The sequence below is a fragment of the Melozone crissalis genome, unplaced genomic scaffold, assembly GCF_028551555.1.
Source record: "Melozone crissalis strain CALT ecotype California unplaced genomic scaffold, PUWL_Pcris_2 ptg000027l_1, whole genome shotgun sequence".
Taxonomy (NCBI): Eukaryota; Metazoa; Chordata; class Aves; order Passeriformes; family Passerellidae; genus Melozone; species Melozone crissalis.
Window position 1 is genome coordinate 79,618,791 of NW_026535805.1, and position 16,766 is coordinate 79,635,556.

Below are 16,766 nucleotides of genomic sequence, written 5' to 3' on the forward strand. Positions count from 1 at the left end.
GAAGAAATTAATTTCCTGCCTTTCCAGGGATTATTGTGGATCATAAACTGAACTTTAATCTGTAAAATCATCCTGTTGTGAAAGAAAACAAACATCATATTCAAAATATAATCAAGAATGTAGATGTGCAAAATGTGTTAAACCTATTTACTCATTAGTGGGGCAACAGGTAGAGTATTCTTGGGGTAAGTCACCTTCCAAATGTGTGTCAGCCAAAGAGAGGAATTTTAAATTATAGCAGTCCCAGATGCAGATTGGAGATCTAGAAAACAAGGAAGCATTGGGTAAAGCACAGTGAATAGGATATCATGGAGAATAGGCCAAAAAATTTTCTTTTTAAAAAAGGTTATTGTTACAGAAAAATACATCATGCTGGGTCCAGCAGACCAAGAAGCTTCTGAGGCTGTGACAGCTCCATGCCATAGGTGCAACCAGCAGCAAACTGAGCTTGTGGCCCCAGCAGGCACATGCACACACAGAGCAGACACAGTTTTCCACACAGACCACAGACACACAGAGCACTCCCCCAAACACAGAGAGCAGAAGCAGCTGCCCCCTTCTCTAGCTGAGGAAGGTGGAGGTTTGCTAGTGAAAATTTATTTATGCACATGAATAGAAATATGTATCTACATATGTGTAACATGGACCTTCCTCAGAAGCTGGGCTCTGACACTCAGTTTTTCCAGTAGCTGTGCCTGGATCACAGTCTCCCTGGTTTCTAGCACCTGGGCAAACAAGCCCCTGACACTACAGCCCCTCTCTGTCTGCTGGTGCAGACCATCTCTCTCAATGCACACATGATCACACCCAAACACCCAGAGCTGGCTGAGACTCTCCTGGTACCCTGCAGCCAAGTTCCCCAGATTCTCACCCTTACAGACACACACACCAGCAGGTCTTGCCCTTAGAGACTCCAGATCCTATAGTCTCTCTAGAAACTGCTGTCACTCCTCTGCTTTTCCAAAGTCTGGGAAAGTCCCATTTTCTCCTGGAGTCTCCCTTGTGGAGATACCTCTTCCCTCCAGACACCTGAAGTCACCTGCTGGCTGGCTGGTCTGACTGAAATTTTGCTGGTGATCACACACTTTCCTGCACCAAGGGTAACTCCAGGGTAACTGTGGACACATGGGCCCGTGACTCAAGTCCCACACCAGGACTGGTGCTTGGGTTTCACTCAGTTTGGTCTCTCCAGCCCAGTTTTTGGCACTCAGGCCAATGCACCCTCTGACCTGTGGTCCCACACCTATTGCTGGTATTCAGACCCCATTCCACAGACAGATATACAGAAGAGGAAGTCCTTCCCACAGAAAAAAATAGCTAAAAATTGTGCTTAGTAAATGCATAGTATGGCCAGACAAATTATTTTGAGCAGCAAGTTTTTACATGTGACTAGCCTTTTTATCTCCATATCCTTATGCTTTCCCAGTCTTGTTCCTACACAGATCATCTGGATTCCCTTTAACACTTTTGGTTCTTCCCTAAACATCCCCTTATGAGTCTTGAGCAATCTGCAAATGCTCTTCCCTTGCATCCCATAAAGTGTTCTATATACCTAGGCAGTCATCTCACTCAGCCCAAAAGGTGCTCCAGCATTGATTCATTGTGATGAGTCCACATGTGACACCCATCACAGAGAATCAATGCTGGAGCATAGGCCATATTATGGGATGCAGGAAAGTGTTAAAAAGAGTGCCTGTGGGAAGGGGTCTGGAAGCCAGCAACAGGCGTGGGAGACTGTACTGCAACTGGACTGGAGAGACCAGAGTGACTTCTTGGAACAAAACGTTTCTGAATGACCAGCCTGGATTGTTTGGTTTTATTTTGAAACTGAGACATGGTTGTATCATTCATAACAGTCTTAGGACATGTCTCCCATTGGTGAATGCTTGGCCTGAAGAGTAAAGGTGCTCACAGGAAATCTCAGGTTGCAAGCAAAGTCTAGAATATTTGATGGAGATATAAATTACAGAGTGAAGTGCTTGCGATACTTCCTGAGTATGAACAATTGACCAGCAATGAGATGAGAGAAGAAAAAAAATTGCTAGTGGCACTCTTTCATGTGTTCAATAATTTTGCACAGCTAGAGCTGTAACAGATTTCAGCAGAATCAATCCCTAGATCTTCAATTCTTTCAGGTTACGTATTATGAGGGACACTTTCAAAAACAAGTTCCTGCAGTTACTAATGTCAGCACATAACTTTTCTTCAATAGCTTAGTGCTTCTTTTCAGCTCGTTGAACAGGCAGTTGTAAAATTTCTGTTTATGTAAACAATACTTACCCAGTTAACAGTCTGCTCATAGTAATAACAATTTGCCCAAATTCTACATTTTCCAACTCCATGGAAAGAAATCTAGTGAAATAATTTTGATTAGGTCATTCCGTCTTTTGCTAATACATGCAAAGTATGCATTAAGTAGTCAACATTAAGAGAAGACATCAGAATAACCCCTGAAAATGCTTAGGAAAAAGCCATTATCTGTGGTATCCAGTCATGGAATTACGGAGTTTTTTTCCTAATTAAAGTGGAAAAAATAATACAGTCTAGATAAGTTTTGGGTTTGTTTTTCTTTTTGTTGTTGATTTAGTTTTGTTTTTTTTTTTTTTCTCTGCATTGCACTTTCACATAATTAGCATTATACATAGTTATAAGAACAGATTAATCTTCCCTGTAACTTGTCTTTACTTTGGTTAGATGTAATACTTGTTTGGAATGTTAATTGTTGCATAATTTTTCTGCATATGAAACAGAAATATTTATAGTGTGAGGATGACCTAACAGTTAGAGAGGGAATCCTCTGAGATCATTGATTTCATTTCTGAATTCTGAAGATGAATCACAGTTTCAGTTCCTAGACATTATAATTTAATATTTTGTTATATCACTTCTTGTATTACTATAAATAATTTAAAAATTCAGAGTATGTATTAAAGTGACTGTTCACTCTTATTTTCACCCCTTTCTCCAGAAAAACTATTCAGCATCAGGATGATGAAGAGGATGTAGAATAAATAGTAAATCAGATTACGAAAGTTAAGGACAAATTAATCTTTTTAAGATATAATGCATGATTAATCACTGAGTTTAGAAACACTTAGATAATCTTAAATAAACACCATTGCTATTCTATGCATGAAAATACTGCTGTATTTTTGAACAAAGGACAGTCTAAAATCTAGGTACTCAAAAGGAATCGCACCAGACTACAATGTACCTAAGTACTTGAAAATATATGCCAAGATATAATGCTTTTGTATCCATAACCAACCAATATATACAAAATTGAAAAAAGAAAAAAAGGAAGAGACAAGGAGATAAAGAGATTAATTAAGAATGAATTAAAGAAATTCATTTACATTTACTTTATGAGTTCATGGTAATATTGCCTATTATTAACAGAAAAAATATTAAGTTTGAAAATAACACTAAGCAATGGGAAAAATCATTTTACCTATATCAGGACTAGTTCATTATTTATGTACCTTACTAAAGTTCACAGGACATGGAAGAGTTGATGCAAGAAACCGAGGAAAAATGACCTGTCTTTTTTATCAAAAAAATAATTTTAATAATTAAAAAATATCATTAACAAAAAGTTGTTTGGTGCTGGCTCCTTTTTTGATCATTTTGCCAAAATATTGAAAGGTAATAAATTCTCTGTGTCTACTGGGAAAAAGAAAGACAGAAAGCTGTAAGCTAAAATGTCAGCTGATCCTGACTTGGGGCAGAATGGTTTGACTGAAGAAACCTGTGAGTTTCCTCTCAGTCATATTTCATAAGAGTACATAATTAGAAATTGGCAAATGTTTTGAAAAATTCTTAGCTGGAGTAAACAGAGCAGTCACGTATCTTCCATTGTGTGTCCCTGGAGCTGTTTGCATTGATGACAGTTCTGTGACACAGAACAGTCTTGCACCTGCCCAGCTTTTTTTCTCTTACTCATGTCAAAGTGCATTATAAAGAGAGCCAAATATATTGTCCTGATTTCTCAGACTGTGTGACAGAGTCAATTAAAGGTTAATAGAGTTGTCCTAGGTCTGGCAGGAAGTTGGTGGCTTAGGAATATAACCAAAATTTGATGATTCCCAGTTCAAACACAAGCATATTACACCTAGATGTGTTAACAGTACTTTGAAAAGTTACATGTACTTCATGTATACAGTTAGTCACTGGAAAAAATGTAACTGACATGTTGGTATGGCATACTGGAATATTTAAGTTTGCCCAATCACAGAATGGTATAGGCTGGACCTTAAATATCATCTGTTTCCAGATTTATCCATTTTTCCAATGTTTTGGAGCTATGCTGACTCAAAAAAATATTCTCAAAAAGGAATAAAGATCACACCAGTTTCCTCCAATATTGTTTTTTCCATTCTATTATTCCACAGAAAGAAAGAGATGGAGAGTCCCCCACACTTAATATGCATGTCTGTGTATGTGTTGTGATTTTTATTATTATGTTATTTCTATGCAGCATAACTAACTCCATCTTTTTCTTTTACTGTGATTTCTTTAGTTAAGTGGTACAATCTGTAGGGAAAACTTTCACTGCAGCTGTTCCCCTCCATAAAGCAAGATTCACATCTTAAAGCTTTTCTTCTGCAGACTAAATAGAAAGAGCATGTGAGGCATTTCTCATCATTGTTATATATTTATAAATGCTTTTTGATGATATGTTTATGCCACAACATATATCTACATATTTAAAGAGAAGCCTTAAAAAAAGAAGAAAAGCAAATATAATTCAAGATTTTTAGAAGTATTGACATACTGTCATGACTAGGAATTCCAGTGATTTTAATGTCATAAAAATTATGATGTGCTTTACATCTTTGGACATTCATAACTTCAAAGCCTGTGCAAAACCTGAATACATTCAAAGTCACTTTTGGCAGGCTGCACACCCTGCTGGTGGCGTAGGTGTAGCCTCTGTGAACCAAACCCCCTGATTCTATTTTCTGCCTCACAATGAATACCTCTAAAAGTATGACCGAGACATATTGGAGATTATTTTAATTCTAATGCCTAGTTCTTCTGGTGAAATGAAAAAAAAAAAAAAAAGGACATTCTAAATAATATTAAATTTACATTATTTTGGAGGCATGGATGGCTCTTCATCTTTTGTAGGGGCTGAGCATCTGGTTGTATGTTTATCCATGCAAATAAGCATTTGAGAAACCAAGAAAATTACAAGACCAACAGGAGTTTCCTAAGAATTACAGCTTTTGAAATTTGAACCTCAGGAGGACAGCCTAGAGTCCTTACCAACATCCTTGCTTGGTATGTGGTAGCAGAGTTTAATTTTATTTGAATTTCTAATAAAAAAGGTTTCGCAGATTGTTTTCCTTTATACAGGAAAGAGCAAATGCAAACAAGAAAATACAAGTAGGAGATGGACCACAAACCTTTCATTTCAGACAAGGAAAAAAAGCCAATAAGGTAGGTAGACTTCAGACAACAACAACCACAAAAATGTAGTAAACAAGCTGTGGGATCTGACAGATGGTGCAAAACATTTTGTATGCCCTAGCATGAAATATGTTTTTTCCTTCTTGAATTAATTTTAATGCTTTTATTTCTATGGGATGAACCTAATCAAAACAAAAAGTATCCAATTCCTGGAATAATAATTTTGGATAGAAAAGATTCAAATTCATGTTCCTTGTTTACATTAAGCCAAAAAATGGATTTAGCTGTTTTGTTCCCCTGTACTCATCAGACTACTGCTGAATCCTGAGCAGTAGGATACTTGCTATTTTAACCCTCCTAATCTGTTTTTGTTCAGAAATTCTTTTTGCGACTCTGTAACTTTCCCTAATTTCATTTCTGTTGAAATCAACACACTGTGTTTCAATACTATAATCTCTGAAGAAATGTTTGTGTTTGACTCAGGTTATACATTTATCTCAGAATACTTGTTTCAATATATTTATCTCTTGTTCATCTTTTTTTAGTCATACATTCTGATTTTTAGTCATACAAAAAAGAATTAACAAATATTACAAGCAGTACAGATGAATGAATAGCATGAAAGTAGAATTAAGATTCTTTTGTGCTGAAAACAAAAATTGTTAATGGCTTGGAACACTCATGAAACAGTGTCAAAAATCTTCAAAAATTTAACAGAATAATCAAGCAATTATAATACCCTGTGTTAAGAAGAGTTTTGACAATGGCTGTTATGATACAAAGAACATCACAAAATTACATGCCATCTGTATGTGTGTTTGCTTTTATATGTGTGCTTGTGTGCATATTATGAGAAAATAATATTACTTTGTAGACAAGAGCTGCTAAATTGAGGAAATATTGAATTAAACAATGGAAAATCCTTCAAATTATTTTTAGAGAAATTGTGCCAAATGGCAAGCAACACAGTTTGAAGGTCATAACTGTAGTGACATGTCTGTGAAAAAAACATGTTGCATTTACTTCTCCCTTCTAGTAGTGTTTCTAACAGCCAATGTTGTTGCAAAATAATATTTATGGTGTCAAACTCTGTCTCTTCTACTCCTTCATTCATTATTGCCACTCACTGTCATTACTTTTTTTTTCCTCCAGCAGCACTAACCTTGTCTCTGTCTGTAAAAGCACAGACTACTTTAGCTTGTAGACAATAATGAGTAGCTTCAGTGCACCCTTGGAGTTTAGATCATTATCTAGCACATATTTCCCATTTCTCTGCTTTAATTTTTAAGGTATTTGAGTAAATTTTTCTCTGACATTTTACTTCCAGTGCAATATCATCCCCCACTATAGAGCTCCTTCCTGAATATATCAATGTAACTTTTTCTGAAAAACACTTTTTAAGAAATTTCAGCAAATCTTGGCCACCAAGTCCAGGTGATTGATCACTTAAAGCCTGAAAGTACATCAGTGCTGTGTTCTGACCATTTTTTAAGGTTTCTTATAATTTCTAACATCTCAAGAAGGACTATATAATTTCTTTCCAGAATCACGACCATTTTTTTCTGATCTCACAGAATAAACTTTGTCCCATAACCACTTACCTTGTTCGTGCATTCCTGGTATCTTACTCATTGATATCACCTTTTCATTTCCATTGTTTTATTTCTCTGAAGTTCTTCCTTTTCTGCCACATGACATTGAATAATTTTCTACTTTTTAAACATTATCTTCCACCTTGCCTCCTCTGAGATTTTGTTGTGCTTTATCTGTAGAACTGTTTCATTGAATTTGTCTTATTTTTTTGCTTTTCCCTTATTTTCTTTTTCATTGTGACTGAAAGCATCTAACACAATTGGCTAAAACTGTGCCATCTCCCATGGCAGCAAATATTGGGCAAGTTTTTCTCCTAGCTATATCTGCATGCAGCTAAAATGGAGACTAAATCTTCTTCCATTTGTTCAGTGTTCAATTCTGAGACATTCTTTTCTGTCACAACAAATTTGTGCATTTCTTCATGATGATCCTTCAAGATACCTGGATGTATTTTCCTCAGTGTCAACTATTCACTTGTCAGTATGAATATTTTTCATCAGGTGTGTACATTTCACTTTGAAAAGCATGTCAGAGCTTGTGAAATTTATTTTTGGATCATGAGCTTTGTCTTTTGCTGGCTAAAGTTTATTTAGTGATGCCAGCAGAAAAATCAAACAAATACAATGAGAAAAATATCCAGTCATGTTCAAATCACTGTAAGTGATAATTAGTTCTCACCATGTTCATTTTTCTTTTGAATTTAATTTCTGTGGATGGCTACAGCTAAGAATTATGACTTAAATTTGATCTGTTGGATATTCAACAGCAAGAAACAAATGATACATATAAATTTATCAAATTTAAAATAATGAATAAACACTGACTGAAAACACCTGTCAATCTTGGGTCATATAAAGGCTAATAGTTGCCTGGAGCCAGTGCTGCAGCTAGATGTCAAAACGGAACGCTTGTAGTATAATCTCACCTTCTTTTCTCTGTAGCCACCACTACATGTGCAAACATGTAAAATGTTATCCTAATTGAAGATTGCATGTTTGTTTCCTTCTTAGGGCTATACTTACCACAGGTAAACCAATTTACCTCTTAGTGTATGCAGACATGAGCCCTTACTTGCTACCACTCTTTTCCTCAATTTTTTTTTTTTTTACTAAAAATCTATGCCTTTTCTTATAAAAATTGACTCAGTATAACTACTATTTATAAAGTTTACTTTTGTGATTTTTATTTTTTCTCTCCCACAGGTTACTCCTTTTTAAAAAGAAAAAATCAACCTTGAAAAAAATCTTTGTTCTTTGGTATCTTCACGCTCCCTGAAATTTATTTCCTCAGTGCTATCCAATTTAAAAGTAGATACTTTTCTCCTGAGCTTATGATGTGCCTACTGAGATAAAAATAATCCCACTCTAGTTCTATGAATAAACATTTAGCCGATTTCTTCTACTTATCTTTTGCAATCTGTGAGAAAGATTGTGAAAAAATCCTAAATGACAGGTCTATAAAGAAAATCATCATAAAAAATTAGTCTCCTCAAAGATTTATCCAAATGTTTTGTTTGCAGGGTGCTGTACTCAATTGAAACCTCACACGTGAGGTGAGCAAAGCACCAGTGTCTTCAGCTGTGAAACAAAGCTACAGAGCATTTCTTTGTTAGGATTCATTAAAGTGGTGCTAGCAAAGATTGCTTCAGTGTGGCTGAAGACATATCTGGAGGCTGAAACTTCACAGAATTTTTTCTGTACACTAGTTTTAGAAATATTAAAATTCTAAGTTTTGAGAAGCACAATGTCCCCTGTTCAGAGCACTCAATTTCTTGGCCAGACAGATGTATTTTCCTTTTTTCTTCTTTGAATGATTTCTCTGGGATCCAGATGGGACAAGCAAGGGACACAAACATGGTTTGGTGTGTTCTGTAGCATGCAAGGGACACAAACATGGTTTGGTGTGTTCTGTAGCTTGCAGGGGACACAAACACGGTTTGGTGTGTTCTGTAGCTTGCAGTATAAAAGACTCCTCAAAAATTGGAGCAGTCAACAGTATTTAATAATGTTCGTAGCATTTAAATTCTTCCATTCATCTGTTAAAAGGAGTCCTTTATAACCTTCATTCTTTTGCCTCTAAGAAAAGTGCTATGAGTTACATGCTGTTTCAGTTGCACACTTTGCTTTATTTCATTATAGCACAGCATATAACAAGAGTTTTTAATCACAGTTATGAACAGTTTTATTCTCCCAAATCCCATCTTTCAGATGCATAAGTGAGAAAAGCATATTCCACTTCCAAAAGGGATGGGGAGAAATATTCTTTCTCCACCTATTCCAAGCCTAATCGTTCAAATGTTTTTCCTGCAGAATTCAGGTATGTAATACTTTTTTTTTCTAGTGGTCTGTAGTGCTTTCTCCTATTTGTTTTAAGTATCTCCAGTACTGTGTATAAGGAATTTAATATTTGAGGTTTTAAGTAGTAGTAGTGGGTAGACTCGGGTTGGATGCCAGGCACCCACCAAAGCTGCTCTATCACTCCTCTCCACAAGTAGGCAGAGGAGAGGAAACACAACAAAAGTTTTCTGTGTTGGCAGAAATCGCTTGCTGAATAGTCAGGGGCAAAACAGACTCAACTACATGAGTCCACCCCATGGGCAACAGTTCTCCGCAAACTGCTCCAGTCTGGGTCACTCTTCCATGGGGTGCAGCCCTGCAAGCACAGCCTGCTCCAGCGTGAGTTGCCCACAGGGTAACAGGTCCTACCAGCAAACCTGCTCCAGCATGGGCTCCTCTCTCCATGGCTCCACGGGTCCCTGCCAGGAGCCTGCTCCAGCACAGGCCTCCCATGGGGTCACAGCCTCCTCCCAGACAGCCACCTGCTCCAGTGTGGGCCTCCTCCAAGGGCTGCAGGTGGATCTCTGCATCCCCATGGCCTCCATGGGCTGCAGGGGCACAGCTGCCTCACCAGGGGCTGCACCAGGGGCTGCAGGGGAATCTCAGCTCTGGCACCTGGAGCACCTCCGGCCCCTCCTTCTGCACTGACCTTGGTGTCTGAACAGCTGTTCCTTTGACATATTTTCACCCCACACTTCTTTGGCTGTAAGTAAATCTGTGCAATACCTTTTTTCCTTCTATTACAGAGGTGTTAACACCATTTCTAATCGGCCCAGCCTTAGCCAGTAGCACATCAGAGCCATCTGGCATTGGCTCTGCTGGACATGGAGGAAGCTTCTGGCAGCTTTTTACAGATGTCACCCCTTAGGTCCCCCTGCTACCAAACCCATGCCAACCCAATACATAAGCCTATTTTCCCATATATCAATGCCCACGCATAATTTTTTCAGAAAGTAATTTCCATGTGACATTTTTTATTTGTGCTTTTTGTTCATTGAGGTTTTTGTATTGTTTTTCATTCTCTTCTCTCTTGCACTCTTAGTAATTTCATGTTACTTTTTCTTAATATTAAGTGGGATCTTATTTCAGGAAAGCTTATGTATAATTATTTCTGTTTTCTGTGTAAGGAAGGTATTAATTAAAAAGTGGAAAAATAAAGCTTCTCAGTGAATAATTATGTGTATACTGTGATGTGAATGTGGTTTATACTCCACAAATGTAATGCTTTTATTGTCCACCCTTGGGGATCTATCAGGGTGAACAGAAGCTCTCTCTTCTTAGAATTATTAAAAGGAAAAGAAAAGGTGCCTCACTAGGACTGACATAGCCCAACATGAAGTATGGCTAGCTTATATATGTGATTTTGAGACAAAAATAGAAGATTTGGATGTGTAAGCATGTGCTGTTTAAGTTTTCCATGTGCCATGCACAAAGGAATTTTTGAAACAGGAGGAGAATGGAATTTTCTGGTGCTCACTTGAATCACAGCATCTCATATCCAGTTCCTCTTGCCAGCTTTCCCCAGTGGAAGCTGTTTCTCTATTAGACAATGTTTTATGAGTTTTATACTGGTAAATTGTTATGTTGTTTGTTAACTGTTTCAACAGCCTCCTTAAAGAGGCTGTGTAATGCTTTCCAGGCATAGTTCAGCTTCTCATGTTATCACTGTAATGACTCATCCAGTTTTCCAATATAAAACCAATTCTGTCTTGCAACAGATCTCTACTGGATGAGGGGAAATTTAGGAGCTTGCAACTAAATGAAAGTACTATTTCAAAGTTAGTATTCATGCTGCCTAACCTTGTGCCACTTGATGATCAGTAAGACAAATACTTTATTGTTCTATGTGTCCTGCTCCCAAACTATATCGCATCAAGAAGACATCATAGGTGACTTTTTAATTGCCTCTTTTCTGGTATTTACTCTGTAGAATAGATCTGTTCAATCTGTGGCTGTTTTTTGTTTTTCCTAATGTTGCTGTGGTTAGACAGCAAAGCACCACACAGCTGCTTCATCACTCCCCTTCAGTGCACTATAGGAAGGAAGGAGAACTAATATAAACATTCAATTAAAAATAGTTTCACACTCGAAGGCAAATATTTCCCTCTATTCTTTCTCTCTTTCATCCTGAGATCTTAGTGATTCCCATTCTTGATTAAATACATATTTAAATTAAATGACCTCTCACCTTCTTTCTTAACTCCTTAATTCAGCTCAAAACAAGTGTGTTTTGTAAATGTTCTTAGAGGAATCAATAATAAATATTTTCTTGGTTTTTTTTAAATTTCAATTTTCAGAAAAATTCAGTTGAATTTATCAAAAGCTAGTTGCACCTGTCAGTTCAAAACTTTTAGTGTGTGATGAATCAAAGAGAGGAACACCTGTTACTGTAACTGAAGCCAACTGGAGAAAGGTCAAGGTACCTAAAATTAGTGAATAATTCTATAATCATGGGTAAAAAATAATTTTCTGTTCTCACAGAATTTCTTTTACAAGTTCTTTTTTCTTCCTTTCCTCAGGTCCTCCCCACATATAATAAAGCTTAAGGATCCTAAGCCCTTAATGGGCTGTTTGTGTTTTATTCAGCATAACATGGGCCTGTGAGGGAATAAGGATTTCCACTAAGCCTTCCAAATCTGGGGCTCCTGCCCTCTAGACTTTTTTTCACTTAAAAATTGACAGAAAAGGCAAGAGGCCAGATTTACTACAACTTTGTTCAGAGCGGATGGAAGCAGATGAAACTATAAATGGCAAAGTAGCTGAGCATGGAAGTTAACTAAAACACTAAGTGAAGCTGTTAAATCTGACACAGGGACTAAAGATATACTTCAGAAAACATTGTTGCTGAATTAAGCACTGACATGAAAGCAGGAGCTGATTTCATAGAACAATGAAACCCAAAAAAGTTTGTTAAAAAAGTTAGAAAAAGATATTAAGAAATAATCAGTGTTAATTTAGAAAAGCATCAGATTAGTTGGTCTAATGAGCCTTAGAAACTGCCAGTATAATGTGTTCTTGATTTCCATCATAAAAGAAAATGTGTAAATTTTGCCCTTGGTGAGTAAACTACTTTTGAACATGAAGAAATTGTTTCCTTTTAGGGCCCATAAACCTGCCTCTAATTTTATCTGCATAAAACTATAAATCATAAAAAGACCGGCTATGAGGGAAGAAATATTTTTGGAAGTCTTTTCAATAATCACAGAATTATAAAATCATAGATTAGCTTGAGTTGGAAGTGACCTGAAAGTTCCAAACTCTCTGCCACGGACAGGGACACCTTCCACAAGACCAGGTTACTCAAAGACCCACCCAAACTGGTGTTAAATACTGCTGGGGTAGGACAGTCACAGGTTCTCTGGGCAACCTGTGCCAGTGCCTCACCATGCCCTGAGTAAATAATTTTTCCCGAATACCTAATCTAAACCAGCTCTTTCAGTTTTAAACCATTCCCTCTTGTCTTGTCACCACGTGCCCTCATGAAAAGTCCCCTCTTCATCTTTCCTGTAGTCATCCTTTAGGTACTGGAAGGCTGCAATAAGGTCTTTTCCAGACTGAACAACCTTGTCACTCTCTAAAGGTGCTCCAGCCCTCTAATCAGCTTTGTGGCTCACCTGCAGACTCACTCCAGGTCCATACTCGCAAGAGCAGGGTAGAGGAGCAGAATCACCCCCCTAACCCTGTTGGCCATGCTGCCTTTGACTAATCTCTTTCAAACTCCTTCCCTTTGGCCAGTAGAATTTATGACCAAAAAAAAAAAAAAACCAAAAAAAAACCCAAACCAAAACAAACCTGTCCTCCAGAGATCCTTACTGCCTGTCCAAGGACTCCCTAATCCTTCTTGGTCCTCTTCATGCTGCTCCTATCACTGGTGCCCACAAAAAGCAACAGTAGCAGGGAATAGTGAACTGCACAAGGCTTGGTGTTCTCTCGGTGACATCCCTGATAGGAGCACACAGCAGCAGCACACCCCTGCAGAGAGGGTGTCAGGCTCACAGACGTGTGCCCTCACACCTCTCAGGAGGGAGCTGCCTCTGCCACCACCCAGCATCTGTTGTGTGAGCTACCAGCTCCTGGGAGGTCTCTGCACTCTCCTGGGGCTTTCCAATTTCAGGACCCACTCTGGTGTGCCGTTACCCCACTTCACTGTGGAATGATCCTGAAGATAAGCTTATCACCTTGACAAGCAAATTCATCACTAAGATGCCTTTTCTTTCAAGTGTAGGTACTTACTAGTTTCTGTGGGAGTCACAACTGGCAGCAGTCTCTGCCTTAAGAGAGACATTATTACTTTTGTGCATTATAGCACAAAACATGGTTCAGGCACAGTTTGTTTTGCTCCTGACATGCTAACTAAAATGGTGCAAGGCTGGCTGCTTATTTACTCTTCTCTTCCCCTGCCTCTCTCTATTTCTGGTAGCCAGGTTGATTTCCTGCCTGAATCAAGACTGCAGTAGGTGAAAGCTTCTATAATCTGTCATTAACCTATGGATGCCTTGAATTAGTAATGATGCCTTTAACAGCAGTAAGACAGTGGTGTCCAATTTCTTTCACTTATTTCCCATTTCAGGCATAGTATGAAGAAAAATTGTAGTCTCTGTTGCTGTAGTACATGCTTCTTGTTAGTGTTTTCTCTGATTTTTAGGCACATATATTTCTGACATAATGCTTGATTGTAATCTGTTTACAGTTGAGTGACTATAATTCCTTAAAGTGATCACAGGATTGGGTTTATGTGGCAGGGTTCAGGTAGTGAGGGGGCTATAGGTGTGGCTGCTGTAAGAGGCTGCTAGAAGTTTCCCCTCTGTGTCACCGAGCCAATGCCAGCTGTCTCCAAGACAGACGCCCTGCTGGCCAATATCAAGTCCATCAGTGGTGATGGTAGCACCTCTGGAATAGGATAGTCAAGAAGGAGGAACAAAACCCAGTTGGGCAGCTGCAGGCAAAGAGAGAAGTGGGAAAACAAGAGAAAGCTCTGACCCCAAGGTCAGTGAAGGATGAGTGGGAAGAGTTTCAGGTGCAGGAGAAGAGATTCCCTTGCAGGCTGTGGTAAAGAGCATGGTGGGGCAGGTGTGCCCCTGCAGCCCCTGGAGGTCCATGGTGGAGCAATCTCTCTACAGCCCCTGGAGCATTCCACACCAGAGCATGGATCCCTGAAGGACACTTTGAGCCCATGTGAAGCCCATACTGGAGCAAGTTCTTGGCAGAACCTGTGGTCCTGAGGAGAGAGCAGCTCCTGCTGGTGAGAAGTCTGGACCCAGTGAGGGTCACATGCTGGAGCACTCTGTTCCTGAGGGAATGCAGTCCATGGGAGGGACCCATGCTGGAGCACCTAATGGAGGACTGTAGCTTGTGGAAGGACTCATGTTGGGGAGTTTTATGCAGGACTGTCTCCTGTGGCAGGGGAAGAGTGTGAGGAGTCCTCCCCCTGCAGAGGAAAGAGCAACAGAGACAATGTGTGATGAATTGACCAGAGCTCCCATTCCCTGTACTGCTGAGCTGCTGGCTGAAGAGCATTCAGGAGTGAAGCTGAGCCTGGGAAGAAGGGGAAGGTTATTTTACGATTTGGTTTTTATTTTTCATTACCCTCCTCTGAGTGGATTACCAATAACTTAAACTAATTTCCCCAAGCTGAGTCTGTGTTGTCCATGGTGAGTGGTCTCTTCCTGTCCTTGTCTTGAATCATCAGCCTTCTCTTGTATTATTCTCTCCCCCATCCAGCTGAGGAGGGGAGTGTCCACTTTGGTGGACACCTGGCATCCACCCAGGGTCAATGCAACACGTCATATAATTTTGATAAAAATAAAACCCAGGAAGGAGAAAAATAGATGTAAATTTTATGGGGACAAGAAGGGCATTCTAAATTTCAATCATTCTCTTTGAAATACTCTAAATATATTTATACAAAGATGAGGTAATTTAGAAATAAAGCTTCTTGGCTTTGGAATAGGCATACAGATGAGGAAGAAGCTAAATTGATGTGTCCCTACAGTTTCTGTTATGAAAAAGGAGTGTGATGGGGTGACAGTAATTAACATCATCATGTGAAGAAATGACACCATCCATGTTCTCTTTTAGGGAATATAAAATGGATTGTTGATTGTAAAACTAAGAGGCAGATCAGAGTATGGAGGGAATGGCACTTCTGATAGAGAAATTTTAAATCCCAGAGATCTCAAAAATAAAAGCCAGCAGAATAGAAACTGCAGATTGTTTAGTCACAGGAACATATGGCATCATGCAAAATACTGAAACTGAATGATTAAACAGACAGACTGAACATTTATATGCACAGTACAGAGCTTGTAGTCTATTTAAAGTCAAAGAGAAGTACTAATTCTAAAAGCTAATGAAATCAGAAAATCATTTCTGGAAGCAATAGGCACAATTTTATGATGTTGAGTACCTTGATTACCTCAATTAGTTGCATAACATGGATTTACCAGAATTTGCTTGCAAAAGTCATTTTTGGCTAGCAGAATGTGCCAAGGTAGTTGAGTGTGGGTGTCTTTATGCATGTGTCCTTTACATTATGCCTACCAGTATACTTTTAAATACATATATATGTATATGTGTATGTATATAGATATTTGAAAAAAAATTCTTTTTGTTTATCATTGAAGACTGGTGTTTGCAATGCTGGTGTTACAACATGGAAAGTGTCTGATTCCAGCAGAACTACTATGAACACTACATAGAAATTGGAATTTATTTATCTCCATGGTATCTGAATAAATCATATAAGGACCAAAATTTTCTGCAATAAATAAATAACTGAAATACACTCCATGGGACAAAAGATGCTCTACTATTTAGCACAGACTTGTCAGAAAACTAGTCTTTAAACATAGTCATAATCTGAGCTAGGATTATTTTTTCCTTTGTTTCCTCTAGGTTTTTCCTGTCACTAGGCATGTGAAGTCACGAAAAATAATGAGTCTGTCTGCTTCAGTACGTGTGAAATGTGTGAAAATTATTATTAATAAAAATAGATTGAATTTATTTGCTCTTGAATGAAGATCTGACTCTCCTGAAGCCAAAGAAAATTGATTTCATCCTGTTGGTCTTTTGTTCAGGTGATATGTTTACTTAAGAATTTTTAAAGAATATTCTTACTTGTACTGCCTTTTGGGTAGTTATAAACTAAAGGTGTATAGACTTAGATATAGGCTGCTTGTTGCAGTGACTGCTTGCATATATACCATGTGTTTTTTATGACACGAAATCCTATAATTTTATGGGGGTTTGTTCATGTTTTCTTTTTGATTGCTATTCTTTATTTAGTTTGATTACACTTACAGTTTGTATAGTCATGACTGTTACAGAATAGTTTTACATCAGCACAAGCAAGATAACTTCTTTGGAGGCTGCTAGATAAGTGCCAAGAATAAAATAAAATGGAATTTAATATCTATTTGTTATAGT